Source organism: Neolamprologus brichardi, chromosome 14, assembly GCF_056152115.1.
Source record: "Neolamprologus brichardi isolate AB-2024 chromosome 14, ASM5615211v1, whole genome shotgun sequence".
NCBI lineage: Eukaryota > Metazoa > Chordata > Actinopteri > Cichliformes > Cichlidae > Neolamprologus > Neolamprologus brichardi.
In genome coordinates, this window is record NC_142117.1 from 2,064,876 (window position 1) to 2,092,500 (window position 27,625).

Below are 27,625 nucleotides of genomic sequence, written 5' to 3' on the forward strand. Positions count from 1 at the left end.
GCAGCAGCCGTTCTTCTCTGCGTGAGTAGCTTAATGTTGTTCGTGTGTAATTTACGTTGAGTAGGCTAACCACGTTATTACATTAATGCATGTGAGGTGAACTAGCAAACACCATCATAGCTACATGCGGCTGTCTTCTTGTTTGATGGCAGATACTCCCTTCACCCTGGACAAAAAGGCTAAAATGACCAAAGAAAAAGTGGAAAACAGTTAAACATGAGAGGTTTTTGTGTTTTTTCCATTGTTTAAGCTGCTTCCAGCCAAGAGTGATGCCATAAATCCCCTATAGCTGCAGAAAAGGCTAACATTGTTATCTTTTTACAAAAAAACACAGCTGAACATGAGAGGTTTTTGGACCAATTTTGTGTTCTCCATTCTTTAAGCACCGGTTCGAGCACTGGTTCGAGCACCGTTTAAGCACCGGCACAGTTTCAAAAGTACCGGTTTGGTACTGGTATCGGATAAAACCTAAACGATACCCATCCCTACTCTTAATGATCTGTTGTTGTATTTCTTTTTTAAAAAAATGTTATATACTTATGTGGTACATCTATTTTTGACATTTGTTGCCATGTTTCTTTTGAAAATGAGATTTTTAATCTCAATTAGATTTTTACCTGGATAAATAAAGGACACACAGCCTTGCTGGTTCTCCTTTGATTCACAGAAAACAGAAAAACACAGAAAAAATTTGTGAAATTTTGTGAAATATTTATTTCAACAATAACAGATTATCATTTTTAAAATGCTTTCATATGTTCCACAGTTTGATCATTTTTGATTTTTTCATTCTGTGGACAACAATGTGCATAAATGCAGATTCATTGCTAAATAAATCAACTTTTGTAAAGTTAATTTATTGAATACACAAATCCTTTGCAGTGTCTGAGGCAGCGTCCCATGTTTTTTGGAATTAGCTTTAGCCCTTCGACACACTGGTGACCTGTCCAGGTTCCAGGTTGTACCCCGTCTCTTGGCCTGTGGCAGCTGGGATACGCTCCAGCTCCCTCTGACCCTGATTAGGATGGATGGGTCTTTGTCATGGTCTGGGTGAACTACCTTTTCCACTGCCTCCCTGTGCATCTGTCCCTGGGCGGAGTCCACATCAGTTCACCTGCTCTACTCACCTGATCGAGATCCAGGACAATCAGCAAGGCAGTATTTAAGACCAGCGTCGATATCCCGTCTTCGCCAGTCCATCTGTTAAGCTCTTGTTAGTAACAAGCAGTGTTGGTCAAGTTACATGAAAAAAGTAATCAGTAGCTAATTACTGATTACGTCCCCAAGAAAGTAATCCCGTTACTTTACTGATTACTTATCTTCAAAGGTAATTAATTACTTAATTCCTTAGTTACTTTTTAAAAACACGATTTACAACCTGAATAGGTGATAAAGTGATAGATCTTGCAGCCCAATTCTACTTTTTCTGCATAATCATCATACAAAATGTAATCAAATGGAAAAGTCTCTTTTTAAAACTTGTTTTATTAGTTTTAATCTTTTAACTTTAACTTAACCGACCCCACCAAAGAGAAAACTGCACCCACCCCATCATCCACTCATCTTCCAGACTACACAAGACAATAGACGCCCAGGCTGAGATCTTCCTCCACCTCTCCTGTATCTCCCCCTCCTGCAGAGTGAGTTCCTGAAGAGAGGAGAGCTCCTGCAAGATGTAACACCCCCCCCCCAACAGTTGAAGAGCCCCCCAGGTGGCTCGATGCACTGGCGGAACCCTGCGCCAGGGCTGGGCCCCCATACACCCGCCAACACACCGACCAGGACCCAAGCCTCCAAGGCCCAGCCAGGGCCCCAGCCCAGAGACGGAGCACCCCCAGAACCTCACGCCCGTCCCGGACCCACCCAGGGGCAGCCAGGCTACCAGGTCAGTAACCCACGTCCATCAGCACAGACCCTCCCCTAGCCCCGCTGCACGCAGCCACGAGGAAACCATCACCTAAGAGCCAACAGAGCCCCTAATAGGCCATGACCGCTATCCCGAGTTGAGCCCCCCAAGGAAGATGCTCCTGGGGAACCCCCCCGACGCCCTAAGCCTGTCCCTACCCCCACACCAATCACAACAGCGAAGGTGGTACTAAACAAAAGGAATTACTAATGTAAAAAAAAAAGTGATTTTATTTATATATGTTTATATATAAATATATGCGGTGGCTCCTAGAGACAAAACACGTACAAACTCCAAAAAGCACGTACAAACTCCAAAACACATTTCTAGTATGAACTGAACTTCCAAAACAGAGCTACCTAGATCACTTAAATTACACAATTAAAAGCATGAAAGCATGTGTGTATTGTTTGTGTATTTATATACAAGCATTCATGTATAGTCAAATAATAAAAAAGAAAAATATGTTCATTTACCTGTTATTACCACACACCAAATCCGGTCGTTGGTACTTGCTGGCTTGTGTAGCCACTAGGTAACAAAAGTTCAACACTTCCCCTAGCATCCTGGAGCACTTCTGTTGTGTTTTGTACATGTTTTGAGTTTTTATGTGCTTCTGAGTTTTTACGTGTTTTGAGTTTTTATGTGCTTCTGAGTTTTTACGTGTTTTGGAGTTTTTATGTGCTTCTGAGTTTTTACGTGTTTTGGAGTTTTCATGTGTTTTGGAGTTTGTACATGTTTTGGAGTTTGTACGTGTTTTTACGTGTTTTGGAGTTTGTACGTGTTTTGGAGTTTGTACGTGTTTTGGAGTTTGTACATGTTTTGGAGTTTGTACGTGTTTTTACGTGTTTTGGAGTTTGTACGTGTTTTGGAGTTTTCACGTGCTTCAGGGTTTGTACGTGCTTCAGGGTTCGTACGTGATTTGAAGTTTGTATGTGCTTTGTCTGTAGGGGCCACCGTAAATATACTTTTATTTATTCACTCCACATAAAATGTAATAAATAAATCATATAATACCAAAATCAACTATTCACATTTCAACTTTTAACTATTTAAATTTTCAGCTTTTTCCTTTTACAAATTTAAAGTGAAACAACACAAAACACTGCAAACCACAACACAATTAAATATAAATTATAATATAAAACAAAAAGAAGATGCATATTCTCTGTCATATGGACCTGCATGAATAAACTTTCTCTTTTCTCTCTACTTTGATAAATAATGTGTTCCCGAGGAATCTCTCCGAGGCCATTGTGACATGCTTCCTCTTGTCTCAGTCTCTTGTCTCAGTCCTCTGTTGTTCCTCTGGTGTTAATTATATGTGCATTTGGGTCCTCCACATCAGCGGTCCCCAACCTTTTTTGCGCCACGGTCACAGTACCAGCCCGTGGCACGGGGGTTGGGGACCGCTGCTCTAAATTACAATCGGTGTGCTTATCTCACAGACCTTGATAGGTTATAGATTTTCAGCCTAAGCTAAGGAAAGCCAATGAAAAAAACCCACAAAGACTACCAGAGGTACAGAAAAACCAAGAGACCTTGAAAGGGTTAAGGCCATTGTAATACTGTCACTGAGTGTACAATAGATTCAAAGGTGTGTGTATGTGTGTGTGTGTGTGTGTGTGTGTGTTCACAAATGAGAAAATCTGTTCCACAGTAAATCTGTTATCCCCACAGATGGTTCCTGATGAGCTACAGACAACAGCCAAAAAAAGCCAAGGACGGTACACATCACTCTGAACTTCATGACACACACACACACAAACACACACACACACACACACACACACACACATTGTTTTTATTAGCATTATTAGAACTGTAACACTGTTAAATGTGACAAATGTTTAACTTAAATTCTTAGTTTATGTTTATTTTGACAATATTTGGGCCAGAGAATTGCAGAAAATATACACTCAACATCATCCTAGAAAGGATCAGAGTTACAGGGTTAAAAAAACTGTCCACCACCACTGACAACACTGCTGTTGTACACCCTGGAGACAACCCTTGACAGCTGATGTTATTAGTAGTTTTCTATTGAAAGATTTCTCAATTCTTCTTGGGTGTCAGCCAGCTACTCTACTGCAAATCTCTCCTCTCTGGAGTCTCACTGCCTACTACTTTAAGGTTAGTCCAGACTTCTGGTGTTTGTCCAGTCACCTGGTATCATGAAATTTTCCATTAAAGGCATGACAGTTTATTTGTTTGAACATAGAAGAACAAAGTTTTTGCATGGCATTTTGCACCCTGAACAATGCCCTAACCTCTACCTTCACCTTATCCTTAACCTAAGGAGCTTGCATTTGAAATATGTAGTGGTAAGTGGTAAAATACAATGAGGGTTTCTACAGGCAAAAAGATGGCTGTGCTATGGGCTCCCCAGTCTCAGCAATTGTAGCCAACCTTTACATGGAGGAAGTGGAAAGAAAGGCTCTTGGCTCTTTTAAAGGGAGAGTACCCAGCCACTGGTACAGATATGTGGACGACACCTGGGTCAAAACTAAAACACAAGAAGTGGAATCCTTCACTGTTCACATTAATGCTGTGGATAAAAACATCAAGTTCACCAGGAAAGACACAAAGGATAACAGTTTGCCTTTCCTGGACTGTGCTGTGCACATCGAAGAGAATGGAAACCTCAACATTGAAGTTTACTGGAAGCCCACACACACAGACCAGTACCTCCTCTTTGACTCCCATCACCCTCTGGAACACAAACTTGGAGTAATCATGTTCTACACCACTGGGCATAACATGTTCCCTCTAAGCCTGAAGGGGAAAAGAAGAAACACACACATGTAAAGGAAGCACTCAAAATATGCAGTTATCCTAATTGGGCATTTATATAGTCAGCAAAGATGCACAGAAAAGGAGATCAGACACCAGCGAGGGAGAATAAGAAAGACAAACGCAACAACATTGTCATCCCCTATGTAGCCGGTGTATCAGAGAAACTCAGGAGAGTTTTCTCTAAGCACGACATCCCAGTGTATTTCAGACCCAGCAACACACTCAGACAAAAACTGGTTCACCTGAAAGACAAAACTCCAAAACACAAACTTAACAATGTAGTGTATGCTGTACAGTGTAGCGAGGAATGCCCGGACCTTGCTGCACGTCTTGATTTGCGGCTACTTTACAACAGTCGACTGTGGTAGTACACTCTACTGGGAGGGGCTACGAGCTCACATGGCTTGTAGCTGTGCCGGAGAGCAATCTCAGGTGAGCTATTTACATTTGCAGTAGCCTTAAAGGACTATTGTTTGTTCTCCTGCCAGTGGACTACTTTTCTTCCGGTTGCAGAAGAACTCACACGCGTCCGCATTCAGTGCCATACACTTTCTTTATTTTGCTGGCCAGCTATCACGATTGTTTTCTCCCAGAATTCCTAGCGCGGCCCAGCCAATTCCAGTTTCCAACAATGGTGGCTGGTTTTTAATAACACTCTTATTGCTCTTTCTTTCTTTCTTTCTGGGTCACAAAATGAACTTTTAACATATTTTCGGTCGAGAATGTAACTGTGTAAACTTCAAATATCTGCACGGTTTATCAAGACATCACATATTTGTAAGAGTTCTCCGACGTTGTCGGAGATGACTGTTACCCACCAGCTCGATAGCTGCTCTGAAGCTCGAGGGTCACTAGAGCCGCAGAGAAAAGCAAACTCCCGGTACATAATTTTTTAGATGACTACGGTCTTTCGCTACTCAGGTTAAATATATAAATACTCAGCTAATATATAAGTCACTTACATAACCAAAAAATGTTGCTGATTGGCTTTTTCTATGTTTTATTTGTTCCTGAGTAAATCGGTTTGGCTGAGATTAGAATAGATTAGATAGATAAAGTAAAACTTTATTAAGCATAGGCTTCCTGTGGCTCGTTGGTCTAGGCGTATAATTCTCGCTTATGGTGCGAGAGGTCCTGGCTTCAAATCCCCGAAGAGCCCCCTTCACATCTCAAGCTCTTAGCTTCATGAAATTCTTTGGCAAGTCACATTGCTTCTGGGGCATTGTAAATGTGTTGTGTGCCAAACCTTTCAATGTGATCTGTGACACCAACTTGTCTTTCTAAAATGTTTTTGATTTTGTGAAGGAGTCACTCTCATGACTCATTGAGTGATGCCATTGACTGCACAGTCCCTGCCAATCAAACTGTATATGTCACATTTTGAGATTGCCTTGGAAACCTTACTGGGCAGGTACTAAAAAATACCTGTTACCAGGTACTATCACCTAATGGAAACTCTAAAGATCGAACTGAGTCAAGTTAAGCCAAGCTAGGTAGGTGCAAGTGGAAAAGGGCTATTAGAGATCACAAAGTCTGATCGAAATTGAGGCCATTCAATTTCGGTGTAAAGACATTAAACCACATATGTCAAGGTCTCATAATGGTTTCACCCGAAACCTCTGCTGATAATTACCCACGCCTTTTTTCACATCTTGGCTCATGTGATGTGTTTCATAGTTGGTCAACGACCCTGGTAAAGACAACCCCCTCTGGGGTTTAAATACCTGGGACTCTCCAAGATTTAGTTTTAGATCTAACGAAGGTTCTCAGAGGAGAGGTGAAAGGTCTTCAAGGAACTTAAAGAATTCCAGCTGCTTTCTTTCAAAGCTCATCAGACTACCATGACCTGGATGACTGGGAACCCTTTTTTCTCATTCACTGTGTGCAGTCCCTCTGGAGTCCTCCCTTTTGGAGCTTGTCAGTAGCAAAGGCCTGAAAGTACAAAAATGAATACTGAAGAGAGCTTAAAAACATTCCTGCTTGAATTTGAAGGCAGATTTAAGTCTATCATTTCAGAGTTCCAGACTTAAGCGCAGGTTTTCTGTGGCTCGTTGGTCTAGGCGTATGATTCTCGCTTCGGGTGCGAGAGGTCCCGGGTTCAAATCCCGGACGAGCCCCCTTCACATCTCAAGCTCTTAGCTTCATGAAGTTCTTTGGCAAGTCACATTGCTTCTGGGGCATTGTAAATGTGTTGTGTGCCAAAGCTTTCAATGTGATCTGTAACACCAATTTGTCTTTCTGAATTAAATTTTTGATTTTTTGAAGGAGTCACTCTCATGACTCATTGAGTGATGCCATTGACTGCACAGTCCCTGCCAATCAAACTGTATATGTCACATTTTGAGATTGCCTTGGAAACCTTACTGGGCAGGTACTAAAAAATACCTGTTACCAGGTACTATCACCTAATGGAAACTCTAAAGATCGAACTGAGTCAAGTTAAGCCAAGCTAGGTAGGTGCAAGTGGAAAAGGGCTATTAGAGATCACAAAGTCTGATCGAAATTGAGGCCATTCAATTTCGGTGTAAAGACATTAAACTACATATGTCAAGGTCTCATAATGGTTTCACCCGAAACCTCTGCTGATAGTTACCCACGTCTTTTTTCACATCTTGGCTCATGTGATGTGTTTCATAGTTGGTCAACGACCCTGGTAAAGACAACCCCCTCTGGGGTTTAAATACCTGGGACTCTCCAACATTTAGTTTTAGATCTAACGAAGGTTCTCAGAGGAGAGGTGAAAGGTCTTCAAGGAACTTAAAGAATTCCAGCTGCTTTCTTTCAAAGCTCATCAGACTACCATGACCTGGATGACTGGGGACCCTTTTTTCTCATTCACTGTGTGCAGTCCCTCTGGAGTCCTCCCTGTTGGAGCTTGTCAGTAGCAAAGGCCTGAAAGTACAAAAATGAATACTGAAGAGAGCTTAAAAACATTCCTGCTTGAATTTGAAGGCAGATGTAAGTCTATAATTTCAGAGTTCCAGATTTAAGCACAGGCTTCCTGTGGCTCGTTGGTCTAGGCGTATGATTCTCGCTTAGGGTGCGAGAGGTCCCGGGTTCAAATCCCGGACGAGCCCCCTTCACATCGTAAGCTCTTAAATTCGTGAAGTTCTTTGGCAAGTCACATTTTTTCTGGGGCATTGTAAATGTGTTCTGTGCCAAACCTTTCAATGTGATCTGTGACACGACTTTGTCTTTCTAAAATGTCTTTGATTTTGTGAAGGAGTCACTCTCATGACTCATTGAGTGATGCCATTGACTGCACAGTCCCTGCTAATCAAACTGTATATGTCACATTTTGAGATTGCCTTGGAAACCTTACTGGGCAGCTACTAAAAAATACCTGTTACCAGGTACTATCACCTAATGGAAACTCTAAAGATCGAACTGAGTCAAGTTAAGCCAAGCTAGGTAGGTGCAAGTGGAAAAGGGCTATTAGAGATCACAAAGTCTGATCAAAATTGAGGCCATTCAATTTCGGTGTAAAGACATTAAACTACATATGTCAAGGTCTCATAATGGTTTCACCCGAAACCTCTGCTGATAATTACCCATGCCTTTTTTCACATCTTGGCTCATGTGATGTGTTTCATAGTTGGTCAACCACCCTAGTAAAGACAACCCCCTCTGGGGTTTAAATACCTGGGAATCTCCAACATTTAGTTTTAGATCTAACGAAGGTTCTCAGAGGAGAGGTGAAAGGTCTTCAAGGAACTTAAAGAATTCCAGCTGCTTTCTTTCAAAGCTCATCAGACTACCATGACCTGGATGACTGGGAACCCTTTTTTCTCATTCACTGTGTGCAGTCCCTCTGGAGTCCTCTCTGTTGGAGCTTGTCAGTAGCAAAGGCCTGAAAGTACAAAAATGAATACTGAAGAGAGCTTAAAAACATTCCTGCTTGAATTTGAAGGCAGATTTAAGTCTATCATTTCAGAGTTCCAGACTTTAGCGCAGGTTTTCTGTGGCTCGTTGGTCTAGGCGTATGATTCTCGCTTAGGGTGCGAGAGGTCCCGGGTTCAAATCCCGGACGAGCCCCCTTCACATCTTAAGCTCTTAGCTTCATGGAATTCTTTGGCAAGTCACATTGCTTCTGCGGCATTGTAAATGTGTTGTTTGCCAAACCTTTCAATGTGATCTGTGACACGAATTTGTCTTTCTAAAATGTTTTTGATTTTGTGAAGGAGTCACTCTCATGACTCATTGAGTGATGCCATTGACTGCACAGTCCCTTTCATGCAATCTGTATATGTCACATTTTGAGATTTCCTTGGATACCTTACTGGGCAGGTACTAAAAAATACCTGTTACCAGGTACTATCACCTAATGGAAACTCTAAAGATCGAACTGAGTCAAGTTAAGCCAAGCTAGGTAGGTGCAAGTGGAAAAGGGCTATTAGAGATCACAAAGTCTGATCGAAATTGAGGCCATTCAATTTCGGTGTAAAGACATTAAACCACATATGTCAAGGTCTCATAATGGTTTCACCCGAAACCTCTGCTGATAATTACCCATGCCTTTTTTCACATCTTGGCTCATGTGATGTGTTTCATAGTTGGTCAACCACCCTGGTAAAGACAACCCCCTCTGGGGTTTAAATACCTGGGACTCTCCAACATTTACTTTTAGATCTAACGAAGGTTCTCAGAGGAGAGGTGAAAGGTCTTCAAGGAACTTAAAGAATTCCAGCTGCTTTCTTTCAAAGCTCATCAGACTACCATGACCTGGATGACTGGGAACCCTTTTTTCTCATTCACTGTGTGCAGTCCCTCTGGAGTCCTCCCTGTTAGAGCTTGTCAGTAGCAAAGGCCTGAAAGTACAAAAATGAATACTGAAGAGAGCTTAAAAACATTCCTGCTTGAATTTGAAGGCAGATTTAAGTCTATCATTTCAGAGTTCCAGACTTTAGCGCAGGTTTTCTGTGGCTCGTTGGTCTAGGCGTATGATTCTCGCTTAGGGTGCGAGAGGTCCCGGGTTCAAATCCCGGACGAGCCCCCTTCACATCGTAAGCTCTTAAATTCGTGAAGTTCTTTGGCAAGTCACATTTTTTCTGGGGCATTGTAAATGTGTTCTGTGCCAAACCTTTCAATGTGATCTGTGACACGACTTTGTCTTTCTAAAATGTTTTTGATTTTGTGAAGGAGTCACTCTGATGACTCATTGAGTGATGCCATTGACTGCACAGTCCCTGCTAATCAAACTGTATATGTCACATTTTGAGATTGCCTTGGAAACCTTACTGGGCAGCTACTAAAAAATACCTGTTACCAGGTACTATCACCTAATGGAAACTCTAAAGATCGAACTGAGTCAAGTTAAGCCAAGCTAGGTAGGTGCAAGTGGAAAAGGGCTATTAGAGATCACAAAGTCTGATCAAAATTGAGGCCATTCAATTTCGGTGTAAAGACATTAAACTACATATGTCAAGGTCTCATAATGGTTTCACCCGAAACCTCTGCTGATAATTACCCATGCCTTTTTTCACATCTTGGCTCATGTGATGTGTTTCATAGTTGGTCAACCACCCTAGTAAAGACAACCCCCTCTGGGGTTTAAATACCTGGGAATCTCCAACATTTAGTTTTAGATCTAACGAAGGTTCTCAGAGGAGAGGTGAAAGGTCTTCAAGGAACTTAAAGAATTCCAGCTGCTTTCTTTCAAAGCTCATCAGACTACCATGACCTGGATGACTGGGAACCCTTTTTTCTCATTCACTGTGTGCAGTCCCTCTGGAGTCCTCTCTGTTGGAGCTTGTCAGTAGCAAAGGCCTGAAAGTACAAAAATGAATACTGAAGAGAGCTTAAAAACATTCCTGCTTGAATTTGAAGGCAGATTTAAGTCTATCATTTCAGAGTTCCAGACTTTAGCGCAGGTTTTCTGTGGCTCGTTGGTCTAGGCGTATGATTCTCGCTTAGGGTGCGAGAGGTCCCGGGTTCAAATCCCGGACGAGCCCCCTTCACATCTTAAGCTCTTAGCTTCATGGAATTCTTTGGCAAGTCACATTGCTTCTGCGGCATTGTAAATGTGTTGTTTGCCAAACCTTTCAATGTGATCTGTGACACGAATTTGTCTTTCTAAAATGTTTTTGATTTTGTGAAGGAGTCACTCTCATGACTCATTGAGTGATGCCATTGACTGCACAGTCCCTTTCATGCAATCTGTATATGTCACATTTTGAGATTTCCTTGGATACCTTACTGGGCAGGTACTAAAAAATACCTGTTACCAGGTACTATCACCTAATGGAAACTCTAAAGATCGAACTGAGTCAAGTTAAGCCAAGCTAGGTAGGTGCAAGTGGAAAAGGGCTATTAGAGATCACAAAGTCTGATCGAAATTGAGGCCATTCAATTTCGGTGTAAAGACATTAAACCACATATGTCAAGGTCTCATAATGGTTTCACCCGAAACCTCTGCTGATAATTACCCATGCCTTTTTTCACATCTTGGCTCATGTGATGTGTTTCATAGTTGGTCAACCACCCTGGTAAAGACAACCCCCTCTGGGGTTTAAATACCTGGGACTCTCCAACATTTACTTTTAGATCTAACGAAGGTTCTCAGAGGAGAGGTGAAAGGTCTTCAAGGAACTTAAAGAATTCCAGCTGCTTTCTTTCAAAGCTCATCAGACTACCATGACCTGGATGACTGGGAACCCTTTTTTCTCATTCACTGTGTGCAGTCCCTCTGGAGTCCTCCCTGTTAGAGCTTGTCAGTAGCAAAGGCCTGAAAGTACAAAAATGAATACTGAAGAGAGCTTAAAAACATTCCTGCTTGAATTTGAAGGCAGATTTAAGTCTATCATTTCAGAGTTCCAGACTTTAGCGCAGGTTTTCTGTGGCTCGTTGGTCTAGGCGTATGATTCTCGCTTAGGGTGCGAGAGGTCCCGGGTTCAAATCCCGGACGAGCCCCCTTCACATCTTAAGCTCTTAGCTCCGTGGAATTCTTTGGCAAGACACATTGCTTCTGGGGCATTGTAAATGTGTTGTGTGCCAAACCTTTCAATGTGACCTGTGACACGAATTTGTCTTTCTAAAATGTTTTTGATTTTGTGAAGGAGTCACTCTGATGACTCATTGAGTGATGCCATTGACTGCACAGTCCCTGCCAATCAAACTGTATATGTCACATTTTGAGATTGCCTTGGAAACCTTACTGGGCAGGTATTAAAAAATACCTGTTACCAGGTACTATCACCTAATGGAAACTCTAAAGATCGAACTGAGTCAAGTTAAGCCAAGCTAGGTAGGTGCAAGTGGAAAAGGGCTATTAGAGATCACAAAGTCTGATCGAAATTGAGGCCATTCAATTTCGGTGTAAAGACATTAAACCACATATGTCAAGGTCTCATAATGGTTTCACCCGAAACCTCTGCTGATAATTACCCACGCCTTTTTTCACATCTTGGCTCATGTGATGTGTTTCATAGTTGGTCAACGACCCTGGTAAAGACAACCCCCTCTGGGGTTTAAATACCTGGGACTCTCCAACATTTACTTTTAGATCTAACGAAGGTTCTCAGAGGAGAGGTGAAAGGTCTTCAAGGAACTTAAAGAATTCCAGCTGCTTTCTTTCAAAGCTCATCAGACTACCATGACCTGGATGACTGGGAACCCTTTTTTCTCATTCACTGTGTGCAGTCCCTCTGGAGTCCTCCCTGTTGGAGCTTGTCAGTAGCAAAGGCCTGAAAGTACAAAAATGAATACTGAAGAGAGCTTAAAAACATTCCTGCTTGAATTTGAAGGCAGATTTAAGTCTATAATTTCAGAGTTCCAGATTTAAGCACAGGCTTCCTGTGGCTCGTTGGTCTAGGCGTATGATTCTCGCTTTGGGTGCGAGAGGTCCCGGGTTCAAATCCCGGACGAGCCCCCTTCACATCTCAAGCCCTTAGCTTCATGGAATTCTTTGGCAAGTCACATTGCTTCTGGGGCATTGTAAATGTGTTGTGTGCCAAACCTTTCAATGTGATCTGTGACACCAATTTGTCATTCTAAATTAACGTTTTTGAGTTTTTTGAAGGAGTCACTCTCATGACTCATTGAGTGATGCCATTGACTGCACAGTCCCTGCCAATCAAACTGTATATGTCACATTTTGAGATTGCCTTGGAAACCTTACTGGGCAGTGTCGGATTATGATATTATTTTATGCCATGTTAGACCCCTAATTAAAGATTGTGAATTATTGTGTAGTTTCAGTTTGCAATATGCTCCTGAACTAGAAGAAGGTGATAACTATTACATTTGGTAAACTGATTTGCATTACATTAGACTGTTGATTTATTGTGAATGAATGATATTGTTTTATGATGCATTATACTGCTGAGTTATAAGAAATACTGTTCACAGAAAGTCATCGTCTCATTTGTCTGATTAGAAGAGAACAGAGCATACTGCCCCATTTCATCAGGAGCAGATAAACAGGGAGCCAAGGTCGTAGCTTAGGCGCTGTGTGAGAAAGAATGTTTAGGCTCTGATGATTAGGTGGGGGCCACTAGAGGCTATAAGAGTTTGATCAAGGCTCCACCATTTTGAGATCTGATGCTGTCTGTTGTATGGTGTCCATCTCCCACGCGTGTGTTCATTAAATCATCGTTTGACTTGACCCGGCCGGACCAGTGTGGTTATTTTGGGTTTTCCTCCTGTATCCATTCCCAATATTTGAATCCGTAACAGTTTTGGGGGCTCGTCCTGTGGTATTGGGATGGAAGTTTTGGAGGTTTGGACGGTCCGAGGTGGTTGAACGGGCAGGCACGAGCCAGTGGTCTGACGTGAGTGGGCAAGCCGGCACATTTAAAGGTGAGGCACAACCTGTTGAATGTAAATCCAAACTGTGCCAAATTGGACTGTATAAATTAAAAGTCTACTCACTGAAATTACTGGTGAAGGCCTGTTTTGATTTTGATGAAAAATCTCATGAGTTTTGAAACTTGAAATAAGCTTAAAGGTAAAAATACTGAGTTAGAGTCTCAGGTAAAGGTAAAAATACTGAGTTAGAGTCTCAGGTAAAGGTAATAATACTGGGTTAGAGTCCCAAGGTAAAGGAAAATAATACTGAGTTAGAGTCTCAGGTAGTTTGATAGGGAATTGGTCATTTTGTGAGTTAGAGTCTCCATTGGTCTAAGGATTGCATCTGTGTTGGCCATGTTGTGAGTTAGAGTCTCCATTGTCCATAACGTTGCATCTGCCTCAGTCATACTCTTGTTTTTGGGTGTTGTCTGTTGTTTAAAAGTATTATAAATTTTGTTAGAACGGTGGTTAGAGTCCACTAGGAGGCGCAGTGCTCAGAGGTAACGCTTGCCAAGGCCAGGGACGCCTAGGCCTTGTCCTCTTTGAGGGATAGTCAGTTGGTCACTGTGGAGCTTGGGGCACTCCAGAATAACTAGGAGTTAGAGTCTCCTTACCGTGTTGAACGGTATCTGCGCTTTTTTGGACACTTTAAATTGAGTTAGGGATTTTAGAGATTAGGCCAGATACAGTTAGAGTCTGATACTGGTTAATTGATTACAAAAAAGTTGGACTTTCTTCGGTTGGACCCGTTATCTTAAATTTGTCAAAATTGTGTAGGCGCTAAAACTTTCAGGCCTGAGAGTGATTGTAAATATAAGACGTCTTTGTAAAATATAATAGAGAGTTGAGTGTGAAACGAGGCTGTGTGTGACGACAGCGCGCTGCAGCGCTGCAAGCTATTTTTAGACGGTGTGTGAACATGCAAATGAGGTGGCTGCTGTGAAGCCCACAGAGGACTTCCTGTTTAGCGTGTTATTGAGTTTTATAAGTATGATTTGCAAACAATGATACATGCCTGTAATTAAAACGCTGATTTTGCTGATTACAATATTACAAATAAAGTTTTGAATGACTACGGTGAATGTTTAATGTTTGGCTGAGTTTTGATATAGGAGAGACGGCTTCGCAGCTGCTGGGGGTAAGTGACCGGAAACTTGCATGCCCATAAAAGGCAGCTGCCTGACTGTGTGAACTATGCACCAAGAGAGAGTAAAATCTAGGTAGATGAACCAAATGGATGTTTTAAGAAAAATAGTAAATGAATGTTTTAGTCTCTTAATACAGGTGGATTTCTCTCAACCAGGAGACCTGAGTACAGCAGCAAAAGGATAGATTAACAAAATTGGGACGACACACATGCCAAGCTCTGGCTCAAAATTTTACAGTCTGACCTCTCACTTTGTCCCCACCCGAAAAAGAAGCTTAAAGGACATCTTCTCCTCCAGTTATCGGTTACCATCACTGGAAATTTTCAGGCAAGTTTTTCACTGAATTGTTTTTGGCACCATGTGTCCCTGAATCTCACAAGCAAGCTCTAATTCCTGGCTGAAGACATGGAATGCTGTTATTTAAGGTGGGAAATCAAAATTTGGGAAACAAAATTAAAAACATACACAATTAGAGAAATGCCTTGTTTGAGAAAAAAGTTAAAATATCCCACCCACAAACGCACACACACGCAATGAAGAAACAGCTTACATTCATGAACACGTGAAGATTTTCCAGCAAGGTTAAAGCAGCAAAACTTAACATACACCTGATGTTAAATGATAAAGTCTATCCACTACTAACAAATAAACTCTCTGGGTTGCAGGACAACAACTTGACTTCAAAAAGACAGACACTGGTAAATCACAAACCAGTGATGAAACAACAAATTTAGTGGTTAAAAGAGTCAAATTGTGACATGTTTTCCTCTGATTGATTAATATAAGTGATTACTGAATGAAATAAAATTCCTTTTTTGAATTATTAAACATGATCTTAAGAATTTTAACGTGTACCTGTGTTGTCCTGTCAACTTGGTGGGTTATGAGTTGATTATATAGTGAGAAAAAACAAAAAAAAGGGGGGGAGAAGGCTGACACAGGGCCTGGCCCCTCTCTGAATAACACAGCCAAAACAACATCATTTTCAAACAACATCATTTTCCTGTTCGTCTGTTTTTGTTTTGTTTTTGTTTTTTCTCTTTATGCTTAATTACAGGCTGCTTTGTCGGCCCGGAAAGCCGAGGCTGACCTGGACTCCTGCTCTCCCCTCTACCATCTTGGCTCTCCCTTCTACCATCTTTGATGTGACCCTGACCAAATGCTACAGCAGCTGGACTCACAACAACAGCCTGAGAATGTCAACAGTGCTGCAGGAAAGCTATCTCATGCAGCGGAGACGGAGAACGTTAAATCCAAGGCCCGTTTCACTACACGGGGGAGATTTCCAGACAGCTTCAGCTGACAGAGCTGTGACGAGACGCCTATTAAGCCCGGATGAAAAGTGAGGCCGAGCAAAAGAATGCTGACCTTAACAACTCTGCATTAAAACTGTGCAGGACAGTGATGGACCAACACGGAGGATCGGGCAGCAAAAAGGGCGTGCCAGAGACACGAGGAGTAACTGAGGTCAGAAGGCACCTCAGATTGGACAAAAGCAGCAGAAGAACATAAGCTGAAGGCACAGGTGTCGGGGCTCGGTCAGGAGCTGACCTCTGAGAAGAGCTGGACAGCAGAGCTGCAGAAGGCCGTGGAGCAAAGCAAGGAAAACATCAATAAACTTCAATCTGACGTGTACGGAAAAGACTCTGAGGTTTCTGCCCTCAGTGAGAGCTCAAGACATCAGAGCAGAAACTGAGCATGCCTCAGGAGGAGCTGGCTGCTAATCGAACCCATCAGTCAGGCTTGGAGTCCCAGATACAGGACTTGAAATCAGCCCGGAGCTTGCTGGAGCAGGAGGTTGCCAAACCTGACGAGAAGCTCCAACAGCAGGAGCAAACCCTGAAGGACTTACAGAAGCAAAAAGGGTCAAGTTAAGGAGAAGCTGGACAAGGAGAAGATGCAGGACACTGGAGAAAAGGACTGCCTCAATTGGGGCCAGAACCAGTATGGAGAGAACTTTGGGCAGCAGCACCAATGGACCCAAACGGACTGAAAAGGAGGAGAGCAGGACCCCAGAGCACGCTTCAGGCCATGGTTTACCCAGAACACCAGAACAGGAAAGTGATGAACACAAACACACACACAAACACACACCTCTACATACACTGACTCAGAATCAAGAGAAACACACATATGAACACATATGCACTTGTTGATTGACTGAGAAATGACACACACACACGCACACAAATCAAAATGCTGATTCAATTCACTGAGAAGTGATCCACACACACACTCACATACACACATACACATACACATGTTTGTGCAATGAAGAGTGATACACACACGCTGCTGCAATGAAGAATGCTTTACTAACAAATGCTATGCTGATACGCAAAATGCTGCACACAAACGTCCAAATACAGAATTTGTTACAACAACAAGAAGCCATTGATTGTTAATTGGTTAAATGCATTTCATGTCACCCAGAGGGCATTTGTGTAGATTTAGGGGACAGGGTCTAGAGCAGTTTGGTTATGAAAACAATGTCTGTGAGTGATGTCTGTTTATGGCTCAAGGCCTCAACTGAATTGTTTACTGTGCTTCGCACAGCCTGATAAGGAGCAGTGGTACAGAGTGAAAATGATGAATTAACGGTGTGAACCTTATTTCGGAGCGCCACATTTTTGTGATTGAGATTTAATTGAAGGAGGAACACACTGAAAGAAAAAAAAAAAATAATAATAATAATAAATAAAATAAAAAAAGAAGAAAAGAAAAGGGGGCCAGCCCTTGGATTTATGTAAGCATCCCACATGTATTTAACACAATTGCCTCAGGCTTTAAAGATTTGTATAAAATTCAACAGGAAATCATAGCTTCCCTGTATTTCCTACATTGTTGGCATGCTGGTGAGTGCTGTTGCTCCACAGTAAGAAGGTCCTGGGTGCAAGTCCACAGTCTGGCTAGTTTGCAGTGGTTTCTCTCTGGGTATTCTGGTTTCCTGCCACAGTGAAAAGTCATGCAGCTGTTAGAGCTAGGTTAATTGATGATTCTAAATTATCCGTGAATGTAAGTGTAAATGGTTGTTTGTTTCTAGGTGATAGACTGGTGACCTGTTCGGGGTGCACCCTGCCTCGTAACCTATCACTTTAGAGTTATTTCCCAGCCCTCGTGCAATTAGGATAAAGATAGGAGGATGGTAGTTGGTGTAGACCCATTCAATTTTTATGGTAATCAGAATTTAGACTTTGTTGAACCGTAGGCAATATGAAGACAACATGTAGTATTTAAGGGACCAAGTAGAATTTGGATAAAAGTTATTGAATAGTGTTGAAATAAAATGACAGAATTGTGAAGGATTAAAATATTCCAGGAGCTTAACTTACTCCATCTGAACATGTCTTAATCGTGTAATATAAACTCAAAATGCACAGGTTTACTGAATAATGAAAAGGTTGTGTTGATTTAACTCAGTTGTTTAAGTTTCTACCAAAGCAAAACATTTGTGGGCAACTAGTGTCCACTATTGACTGAAATAAGTCCAACATGTTTTTGTCAGTGCAAAAAGAAGTTACTGTACCTGTATGCCTACACAATATTGTCCCGGGACGGAGAAAAACTTTCTGGTGAAGTTTTGGTTGATTTTGGGTTTTGCTTAACACTAGGTTGATTTTATCAGTGAGGTTTGGATTGTTTTCTTTCTCTAAGAGAGAGAAAGATGGTTTTATGCTTGGACATGTTTCCAACGGGCCCCAGTATTTGTTATTATATGAGTATTTTATTGGTTACGTTTGTCTTTGCTTTTGTTACAGTGCACTGAAATAAGAACATCTGAGAGGAGTGATCCACCGGTGGTGATATTTTGGTATTTTGTGAGTTCCTGATTTAATAAATCAGCTCTTTAATCCAGGCCTGAGAGATTGAACTTTAAAGCGCTATAAAACATGATTACTAGAAACAGTCGCAAAGTATTTTTCTCCATGATTATAATGGGCTTGGGAGAAATTCACTTATATGGGACATTGATCACATGAGAAGTCCTGAGCCTAAAAGGATTGCAGCGAGTCAATCCAGTCAAAAAACAAGGAACTGTTTTCCTTTAAAATGATGACGTCATCTTGCTGGTGATGGAGCCTCGAATAGGTTGCGCGTGAGACTCCATTATCAGCAATATCTGGTATGAATGTGTGTGAATGTATGCATGTGACTGGACTGTGATGGACTGACGACTAAATGTTTAAACTGACTTGACACTGAGACAAAAACGATACCGACTTTAGGATTAGTACATGTCTACAAACAATTCACCCAGCTTGTAAAAGAAGGGTGGATGTTTTGTCTCGCTTTGTTTTGTTTTTGCAGGAGTAGGAGGACAGAGACTAGGGGGGGAGGCTGTAGTTTCACATGAGTGTGACTTAACCCTTTGGTTGCTAATTTTGAGCTACTGATGTTTCCATCAAGAAAATTGTGTTTTATTAGCTGTGTTTCGATTAATGCAGCACATTATATTGTTGGGAATGTTAAATGCTAAAGTGAAGAGAAGCTTTGATTTCACTCATGACTGAACATGTTATTATTAACCATAGCGGGCCACTGTAAAAAGTCAATCAATTTTGATAGAAAAAGCAAGAAAAAACTCTATTGATACCTACACAGCAAATCCACATGTCCAAATTAACACTGTCAGATTTGATTTCAACATTTTTAAAGTGTCTATATGGGTCCACACCAGAGAGTGTTGATTTGACTCTTTTTGGAGAGTTGGTACGTTAACTCTGATTTAGTGTTAAACACCAAATCTCTCTGGAATTGATAATTTGGCACTTGGTGTTAAGAGTTTATATATATTAACTCTCAAAGAGTATTTTAGTTTAGCTACGTAAGAGTTATCTTCTAATTAATTCTAAAAAGCGGGAATTTTACTGTTCTGAACTTCTAGAAATTTCTTTTGGAAATAAACATTTACTAAAAAGACGCAATGGTTTTTAAAAAAACATTTATTCTGAACTGTGCACCACAATTTCAAAACATTTTCTGAAAGATGTAACAGTGTACATGTTCTCACTTTCATTAGAATTTCGTTTATCAAAAGGTCTGACATAAGTGAGTTGGTAAACGCAAATAACAGCGTTCTCATCACTTATTTCAATAAATACAAAATACAATATGCATGTCCTTCATTCATCACTTTGTGGAACTTCAACGCACTTCTGCTCTCCCCCATATTCCATCTTCACAACCATATCCTATGTGGAGATTGAATAAAAATTAGTTGACACTAATCAATGGCACAAATCAATTGCAGCACAGTGAAAAAAAAAAAAAAAAAAAAGGAATCCTTTTTGAGCCATTACTTGTGTAAAGTATTTTCCCAAAAGACAAGGACACAGACAACAGGTAATACTGAACTAAATGTAAAACCTCAACCTTTTTCATTTTTACCTAAAACCGTGTGCACAAAACTCTGGAGGGATCTAAATGCTAACGTAGAACCCAGTCAGGACGTCTGCTACTGCTGTTTGCTCGTTTTATGGGAGATCGTTTTCAGGCTTCAAGTAGCACCATTATATCAACATTTCACATTCTAGACATTGTTTTAAGTGTATTTGACCAAGAAATTTGACTGAAAATTCACATGTAAGCTTTTTTCAAGGCTGTGGTATTTGCCCGCAAACAATACCTTTCAGCTAGCTAAAACAGAATATTATGCTATCAGCGAGCAACATGGCTAATGCCTTTCACACAGCTTTGTCTCAACTCCAAAGAGCCACAGAAGTAAAAGCTAATAACAATAATTGAAACAATCTTTGAAAACATGACTTACCAAGCATGGCAAACAACTCAAATATGTAGAGCAAAATGTTTTGAAACGGCTTCACTTCAGCTTCGATTGGAGCCGTGCTGGGGGCGGAGTCTGTGAATTTACTCTATTGGTGTCATAGCCCCTGTAGGAGTTCAGAGTTAAGAGGTCAAGCGTTAATGTTTCCATTGTAACACCTCCAGATTTGAAATAGAAACACTCATTTTTAACACTCGATTTTAACTACTATCATTTTACACCTCAGAGTTACATTAAAAGAATGTGACTCTACTTAGAGTAAAATTAACTCTAAGACTACTAATACCAAAACATTTAACACTTTTGAATTTGCTGTGTATGAATAACAGGGGAATGATAGACTTGTCACATTCAAAATAGAGATATGTAATGACAAACCTTGGTCCACGTCATTTAGGTTCTCCATTGAAATAGTCAATAATTTAGAAAAGTAAGATAGAACCGACAGGGGCATGTGGTGCTGCACAAGAACAAGAGCAAAATAAAGAAAAATTATTGTGTTTAGCTTTGATAAATTCAAATTAAAATGTACCATTACACTCAGAGGATCAATATGAAATTGAATATATGCTAATTTTGTATGAAGTACATGACTGATAATTGTTCTGTCCTGAGCTTTTGTTTTTTACAGCACCCACTTGACCACACCAACAGTTTCTCGCCACCAAAAGCGGGTACTTGCAAAGAATAGGGAGGAATATCATCAGAAGTGGGAAAGGTAAGCCCCGATGGGGGTGATAATGTAACACACCCAAAGAAAGATTTCAGGTCTGACCAACCGTCTCAGTCGTGGGCAAAACGATGACAGTCAATAAAATTCTAAAAGATAATTTAGTGACTAAAAATATCAAGAGATAAAAGATAAAACAGTCCAGTGTCCCATTTATGAATCAAATAAAAACACACAGTCCCAAGGCCAGAGCCAGCTATGCCACACGGCCAGTTGCACTCCACATGTTGCCTTTAACAGGGGTAGAAGTTGTCCTTGGAGACCCACTACCCTGCAAGCATATAGCCAGTGATCACTCCAGCCTCTGAAACTCTGCTGCCTTTAGGCTGTGGCATATAATAGGCCCTGGCCTGCACAGAGAGATAAAATGACACCTTCAGTATAAAATTCATAGCGCAAAACCCATCCATCCCAAACATATCAGATTATCACATTACATACATGCACAGAGAGACAAAATGACACAGCAGTGTTTGTAGTGTGGGCTATAAGTAGACCAGTGTATCAGTGCAATCAAGTACACCTGCCTGTAATTAGTCCAACCCAATTCCAGGCATTGGCTCACAAAAAATGTGACACACGCACAAAAAACCACTCCCAACCCAGTGCAACTTCACACAATAATATGGAGCTGAATTAACACAGGCACACTAGTCTACCATGTTACAATAACACCATTAATTTCACGTATGGTCAAATTCTTAAAACTTGACCCCAAACATGAAAAATTCTTCAAACATTTAGAGACAGAGTGGAGTTCTAGATAAACATAATGTAGCAAACCACATAAGGATGGAGCGTTGGAATTAATAAGATGGTGAAATAACATGCAGGAAAAATGTTGATCATGTTGATTATGTTTATTCTAGTGTGCAGGGATTGGCTAATCTGACCAGGAAATGTTATAAATGGATTGTCGGAACAATCAGCGTTAAAATCACCTTTGACAGTCCAGACTAAGATGGCGTTGGACATCTTCAGGGCGGAAAAGGGTTGGTGTGACCAAAGTGTGGTTTGGCTTGTTGTATGTATATTTGATAATGATACAGCTCTGGATGGACCAGTTACCAGGGCATGGAAGGAGGACAGACTCATTAAATGAGGAGAAGGAATTTTCTGGGATTGGAGATCCTGTGGGTGAGTGGTTGACTAAAAGCATGCATAAAATAAAAGCTATTTTTTGTTATTGATTGGTAATAGATTGATAATTGGCCACATTTACAGCTGTATTGACTTGTAGTGGACGTAGTCTACTTCATGTTTAAGTACTCTAATTAACAGATTGAAAATAGTGACATTAAAGGAAGAACATGCAGCGCCACGCTGTCAAATGCCAGTGCCGGTGGGGCTGAGTGATGAACCAGGTGAGCTGGATTCATGGCTGAATTAAAACATAGATGCCCCTGCTGTGGTCAGTAAGGGATAAAAAGGGTGTGTTTTACTGTTATTTTAGCATCAGCATTATTGTTACATCAGAATCATATAACAAGCATTGCATTGAACATTTATTGAAGCTATTGACATATTAACATTTGTATTACAGTGATTGTTATAACCCCATGTTAATCTTCTATCTACAGGTGTCAAAAGTAGTCAACAAGTTCATGTTGAAGTGAAGTTCATAATAATACAGGTTTTGTTTGTAGACGATTGTGAAGACGCAGGCTCTGGGCGGAGCCAGGAGTTGAACAGATCTAACATGACAATTAAATTGATTTCATTCCCTAACACAGAATAACAAGACTGGAGCAACGACACTGGATAGGAGAAAGTCTGATACTTTCTAAGATATGAGGTCACTAACCTTTTTTTTAATTTTCCAGCTTAATTGAATGGACACATGTTAGAATTAGAAATGGCTAATTTGTTTTTTATGTCTTTTATTAGAATGAGTGGTTTTAATCATTTTTATACATATCTTGCAAATGTGCTTATAATGAGTTGGCACTCGGTCTTTTGAAGGTCATAAGCTTCGTTCGGCGATAGTCCGGACTGATAAAGTGTAAGAAATGCCTTGAGTGCAGCGGGTTACATGCAAACACGCTTACACACACATACACTAAATTAGGATAAGTCCTTGGGACATTCTGAATGTTCTAAACCAATTCTGAATCACCAAAAGATCAGTAGACAGCAACATTAGATTGTTAGAGCTAGGAAGAGAGGTGTTTTGGTTTTCTGTCTCTTACAGAGAAAAGAACAGACACCAGACGAGGTCACAGATATACGAGGATGCTTGGCAGCAGAGACAGACACGGTGACTGCTGAAACATCAACGGGGTTCAAGTGTCATGGCATTTTGGGCTCGAGTTAGTCACATAAAAAGGATGGATCAAATAAACACAGCAATAACCACGAAGGGGTTGACGGAAATCCAGGAACACCACACCAACGACGTTCGAGAGGCTGTTGGTCATAAGGAGAACACCTTTCTGTTCCTTTTCCTGGGGAACACAGCTGTGATCCCAGAATACACAGATCATTGTTTGAAATCGGGGCAGAATAATCCCCTGATCTGTGCAACGACTGAAGGGTTGTCTAACCCCTGAGGTTGAAGGAAACAAGAGCAGAGAATAACCGACTGGAAGACACTGGTGCCTACAGCAATAAAATAAAGGTTAAAAGCTCCTCGGACAGAGGTTCTAGTCCGAGTACGTTTGGAGGGTATAAGGTAGCACCGAAATAAAGCTGTGGGAGAACTGGGGAGTGATGGGAGTATCATCTGTACCTACTATTGTTGTTGTAATAAAAGTTTTTCTTGCATCTGAACTGCGTAAACACAGAGGTCATCTCACATATGGTTCACCCAACAGGGGGACAAAAGGCCTGAGGAGTAAGGAAAAATGAACCCGGCAACACTGGATTGCAGGGTGTAAGTGAGCTCTTTATGTCTAAAGAGCTCAACAGGGGGAATTGTCGGATTATGATATTATTTTATGCCATGTTAGACCCCTAATTAAAGATTGTGAATTATTGTGTAGTTTCAGTTTGCAATATGCTCCTGAACTAGAAGAAGGTGATAACTATTACATTTGGTAAACTGATTTGCATTACATTAGACTGTTGATTTATTGTGAATGAATGATATTGTTTTATGATGCATTATACTGCTGAGTTATAAGAAATACTGTTCACAGAAAGTCATCGTCTCATTTGTCTGATTAGAAGAGAACAGAGCATACTGCCCCATTTCATCAGGAGCAGATAAACAGGGAGCCAAGGTCGTAGCTTAGGCGCTGTGTGAGAAAGAATGTTTAGGCTCTGATGATTAGGTGGGGGCCACTAGAGGCTATAAGAGTTTGATCAAGGCTCCACCATTTTGAGATCTGATGCTGTCTGTTGTATGGTGTCCATCTCCCACGCGTGTGTTCATTAAATCATCGTTTGACTTGACCCGGCCGGACCAGTGTGGTTATTTTGGGTTTTCCTCCTGTATCCATTCCCAATATTTGAATCCGTAACAGCAGGTACTAAAAAATACCTGTTACCAGGTACTATCACCTAATGGAAACTCTAAAGATCGAACTGAGTCAAGTTAAGCCAAGCTAGGTAGGTGCAAGTGGAAAAAGGCTATTAGAGATCACAAAGTCTGATCGAAATTGAGGCCATTCAATTTCGGTGTAAAGACATTAAACCACATATGTCAAGGTCTCATAATGGTTTCACCCGAAACCTCTGCTGATAATTACCCACGCCTTTTTTCACATCTTGGCTCATGTGATGTGTTTCATAGTTGGTCAACGACCCTGGTAAAGACAACCCCCTCTGGGGTTTAAATACCTGGGACTCTCCAACATTTAGTTTTAGATCTAACGAAGGTTCTCAGAGGAGAGGTGAAAGGTCTTCAAGGAACTTAAAGAATTCCAGCTGCTTTCTTTCAAAGCTCATCAGACTACCATGACCTGGATGACTGGGAACCCTTTTTTCTCATTCACTGTGTGCAGTCCCTCTGGAGTCCTCCCTGTTGGAGCTTGTCAGTAGCAAAGGCCTGAAAGTACAAAAATGAATACTGAAGAGAGCTTAAAAACATTCCTGCTTGAATTTGAAGGCAGATTTAAGTCTATAATTTCAGAGTTCCAGATTTAAGCACAGGCTTCCTGTGGCTCGTTGGTCTAGGCGTATGATTCTCGCTTTGGGTGCGAGAGGTCCCGGGTTCAAATCCCGGACGAGCCCCCTTCACATCTCAAGCCCTTAGCTTCATGGAATTCTTTGGCAAGTCACATTGCTTCTGGGGCATTGTAAATGTGTTGTGTGCCAAACCTTTCAATGTGATCTGTGACACCAATTTGTCATTCTAAATTAACGTTTTTGAGTTTTTTGAAGGAGTCACTCTCATGACTCATTGAGTGATGCCATTGACTGCACAGTCCCTGCCAATCAAACTGTATATGTCACATTTTGAGATTGCCTTGGAAACCTTACTGGGCAGGTACTAAAAAATACCTGTTACCAGGTACTATCACCTAATGGAAACTCTAAAGATCGAACTGAGTCAAGTTAAGCCAAGCTAGGTAGGTGCAAGTGGAAAAAGGCTATTAGAAATCACAAAGTCTGATCGAAATTGAGGCCATTCAATTTCGGTGTAAAGACATTAAACTACATATGTCAAGGTCTCATAATGGTTTCACCCGAAACCTCTGCTGATAATTACCCACGCCTTTTTTCACATCTTGGCTCATGTGATGTGTTTCATAGTTGGTCAACCACCCTGGTAAAGACAACCCCCTCTGGGGTTTAAATACCTGGGACTCTCCAAGATTTAGTTTTAGATCTAACGAAGGTTCTCAGAGGAGAGGTGAAAGGTCTTCAAGGAACTTAAAGAATTCCAGCTGCTTTCTTTCAAAGCTCATCAGACTACCATGACCTGGATGACTGGGAACCCTTTTTTCTCATTCACTGTGTGCAGTCCCTCTGGAGTCCTCCCTGTTGGAGCTTGTCAGTAGCAAAGGCCTGAAAGTACAAAAATGAATACTGAAGAGGGCTTAAAAACATTCCTGCTTGAATTTGAAGGCAGATTTAAGTCTATCATTTCAGAGTTCCAGACTTAAGCACAGGCTTCCTGTGGCTCGTTGGTCTAGGCGTATGATTCTCGCTTCGGGTGCGAGAGGTCCCGGGTTCAAATCCCGGGCGGGCCCCCTTCACATCTCAAGCTCTTAGCTTCATGGAATTCTTTGGCAAGTCACATTGCTTCTGCGGCATTGTAAATGTGTTGTTTGCCAAACCTTTCAATGTGACCTGTGACACGAATTTGTCTTTCTAAAATGTTTTTGATTTTGTGAAGGAATCACTCTGATGACTCATTGAGTGATGCCATTGACTGCACAGTCCCTGCCAATCAAACTGTATATGTCACATTTTGAGATTGCCTTGGAAACCTTACTGGGCAGGTATTAAAAAATACCTGTTACCAGGTACTATCACCTAATGGAAACTCTAAAGATCGAACTGAGTCAAGTTAAGCCAAGCTAGGTAGGTGCAAGTGGAAAAGGGCTATTAGAGATCACAAAGTCTGATCGAAATTGAGGCCATTCAATTTCGGTGTAAAGACATTAAACCACATATGTCAAGGTCTCATAATGGTTTCACCCGAAACCTCTGCTGATAATTACCCACGCCTTTTTTCACATCTTGGCTCATGTGATGTGTTTCATAGTTGGTCAACGACCCTGGTAAAGAAAACCCCCTCTGGGGTTTAAATACCTGGGACTCTCCAACATTTACTTTTAGATCTAACGAAGGTTCTCAGAGGAGAGGTGAAAGGTCTTCAAGGAACTTAAAGAATTCCAGCTGCTTTCTTTCAAAGCTCATCAGACTACCATGACCTGGATGACTGGGAACCCTTTTTTCTCATTCACTGTGTGCAGTCCCTCTGGAGTCCTCCCTGTTGGAGCTTGTCAGTAGCAAAGGCCTGAAAGTACAAAAATGAATACTGAAGAGAGCTTAAAAACATTCCTGCTTGAATTTGAAGGCAGATTTAAGTCTATAATTTCAGAGTTCCAGATTTAAGCACAGGCTTCCTGTGGCTCGTTGGTCTAGGCGTATGATTCTCGCTTTGGGTGCGAGAGGTCCCGGGTTCAAATCCCGGACGAGCCCCCTTCACATCTCAAGCCCTTAGCTTCATGGAATTCTTTGGCAAGTCACATTGCTTCTGGGGCATTGTAAATGTGTTGTGTGCCAAACCTTTCAATGTGATCTGTGACACCAATTTGTCTTTCTAAATTAACGTTTTTGATTTTTTGAAGGAGTCACTCTCATGACTCATTGAGTGATGCCATTGACTGCACAGTCCCTGCCAATCAAACTGTATATGTCACATTTTGAGATTGCCTTGGAAACCTTACTGGGCAGGTACTAAAAAATACCTGTTACCAGGTACTATCACCTAATGGAAACTCTAAAGATCGAACTGAGTCAAGTTAAGCCAAGTTAGGTAGGTGCAAGTGGAAAAGGGCTATTAGAGATCACAAAGTCTG

At 41.2% G+C, this 27,625-nt stretch overlaps 9 non-coding genes across 9 annotated transcripts; all 9 read left to right on the forward strand.

Annotated features, from left to right (window-relative positions):
* The first annotated feature begins 6,747 nt into the window (after positions 1-6,747).
* trnap-cgg (transfer RNA proline (anticodon CGG)) lies at positions 6,748-6,819 on the forward strand. The gene has a single exon. It is a non-coding gene; the product is annotated as a tRNA-Pro (tRNA).
* An 888-nt stretch (positions 6,820-7,707) lies between these two features.
* trnap-agg (transfer RNA proline (anticodon AGG)) lies at positions 7,708-7,779 on the forward strand. The gene has a single exon. It is a non-coding gene; the product is annotated as a tRNA-Pro (tRNA).
* An 886-nt stretch (positions 7,780-8,665) lies between these two features.
* On the forward strand, positions 8,666-8,737 carry trnap-agg (transfer RNA proline (anticodon AGG)). The gene has a single exon. It is a non-coding gene; the product is annotated as a tRNA-Pro (tRNA).
* Positions 8,738-9,623: 886 nt separating this feature from the next.
* Positions 9,624-9,695, forward strand: trnap-agg (transfer RNA proline (anticodon AGG)). The gene has a single exon. It is a non-coding gene; the product is annotated as a tRNA-Pro (tRNA).
* An 886-nt stretch (positions 9,696-10,581) lies between these two features.
* Positions 10,582-10,653, forward strand: trnap-agg (transfer RNA proline (anticodon AGG)). Its single transcript has one exon. It is a non-coding gene; the product is annotated as a tRNA-Pro (tRNA).
* An 886-nt stretch (positions 10,654-11,539) lies between these two features.
* Positions 11,540-11,611, forward strand: trnap-agg (transfer RNA proline (anticodon AGG)). Its single transcript has one exon. It is a non-coding gene; the product is annotated as a tRNA-Pro (tRNA).
* Positions 11,612-12,497: 886 nt separating this feature from the next.
* On the forward strand, positions 12,498-12,569 carry trnap-ugg (transfer RNA proline (anticodon UGG)). The gene has a single exon. It is a non-coding gene; the product is annotated as a tRNA-Pro (tRNA).
* A 12,684-nt stretch (positions 12,570-25,253) lies between these two features.
* Positions 25,254-25,325, forward strand: trnap-ugg (transfer RNA proline (anticodon UGG)). Its single transcript has one exon. It is a non-coding gene; the product is annotated as a tRNA-Pro (tRNA).
* Positions 25,326-27,173: 1,848 nt separating this feature from the next.
* Positions 27,174-27,245, forward strand: trnap-ugg (transfer RNA proline (anticodon UGG)). Its single transcript has one exon. It is a non-coding gene; the product is annotated as a tRNA-Pro (tRNA).
* Positions 27,246-27,625: the final 380 nt, after the last annotated feature.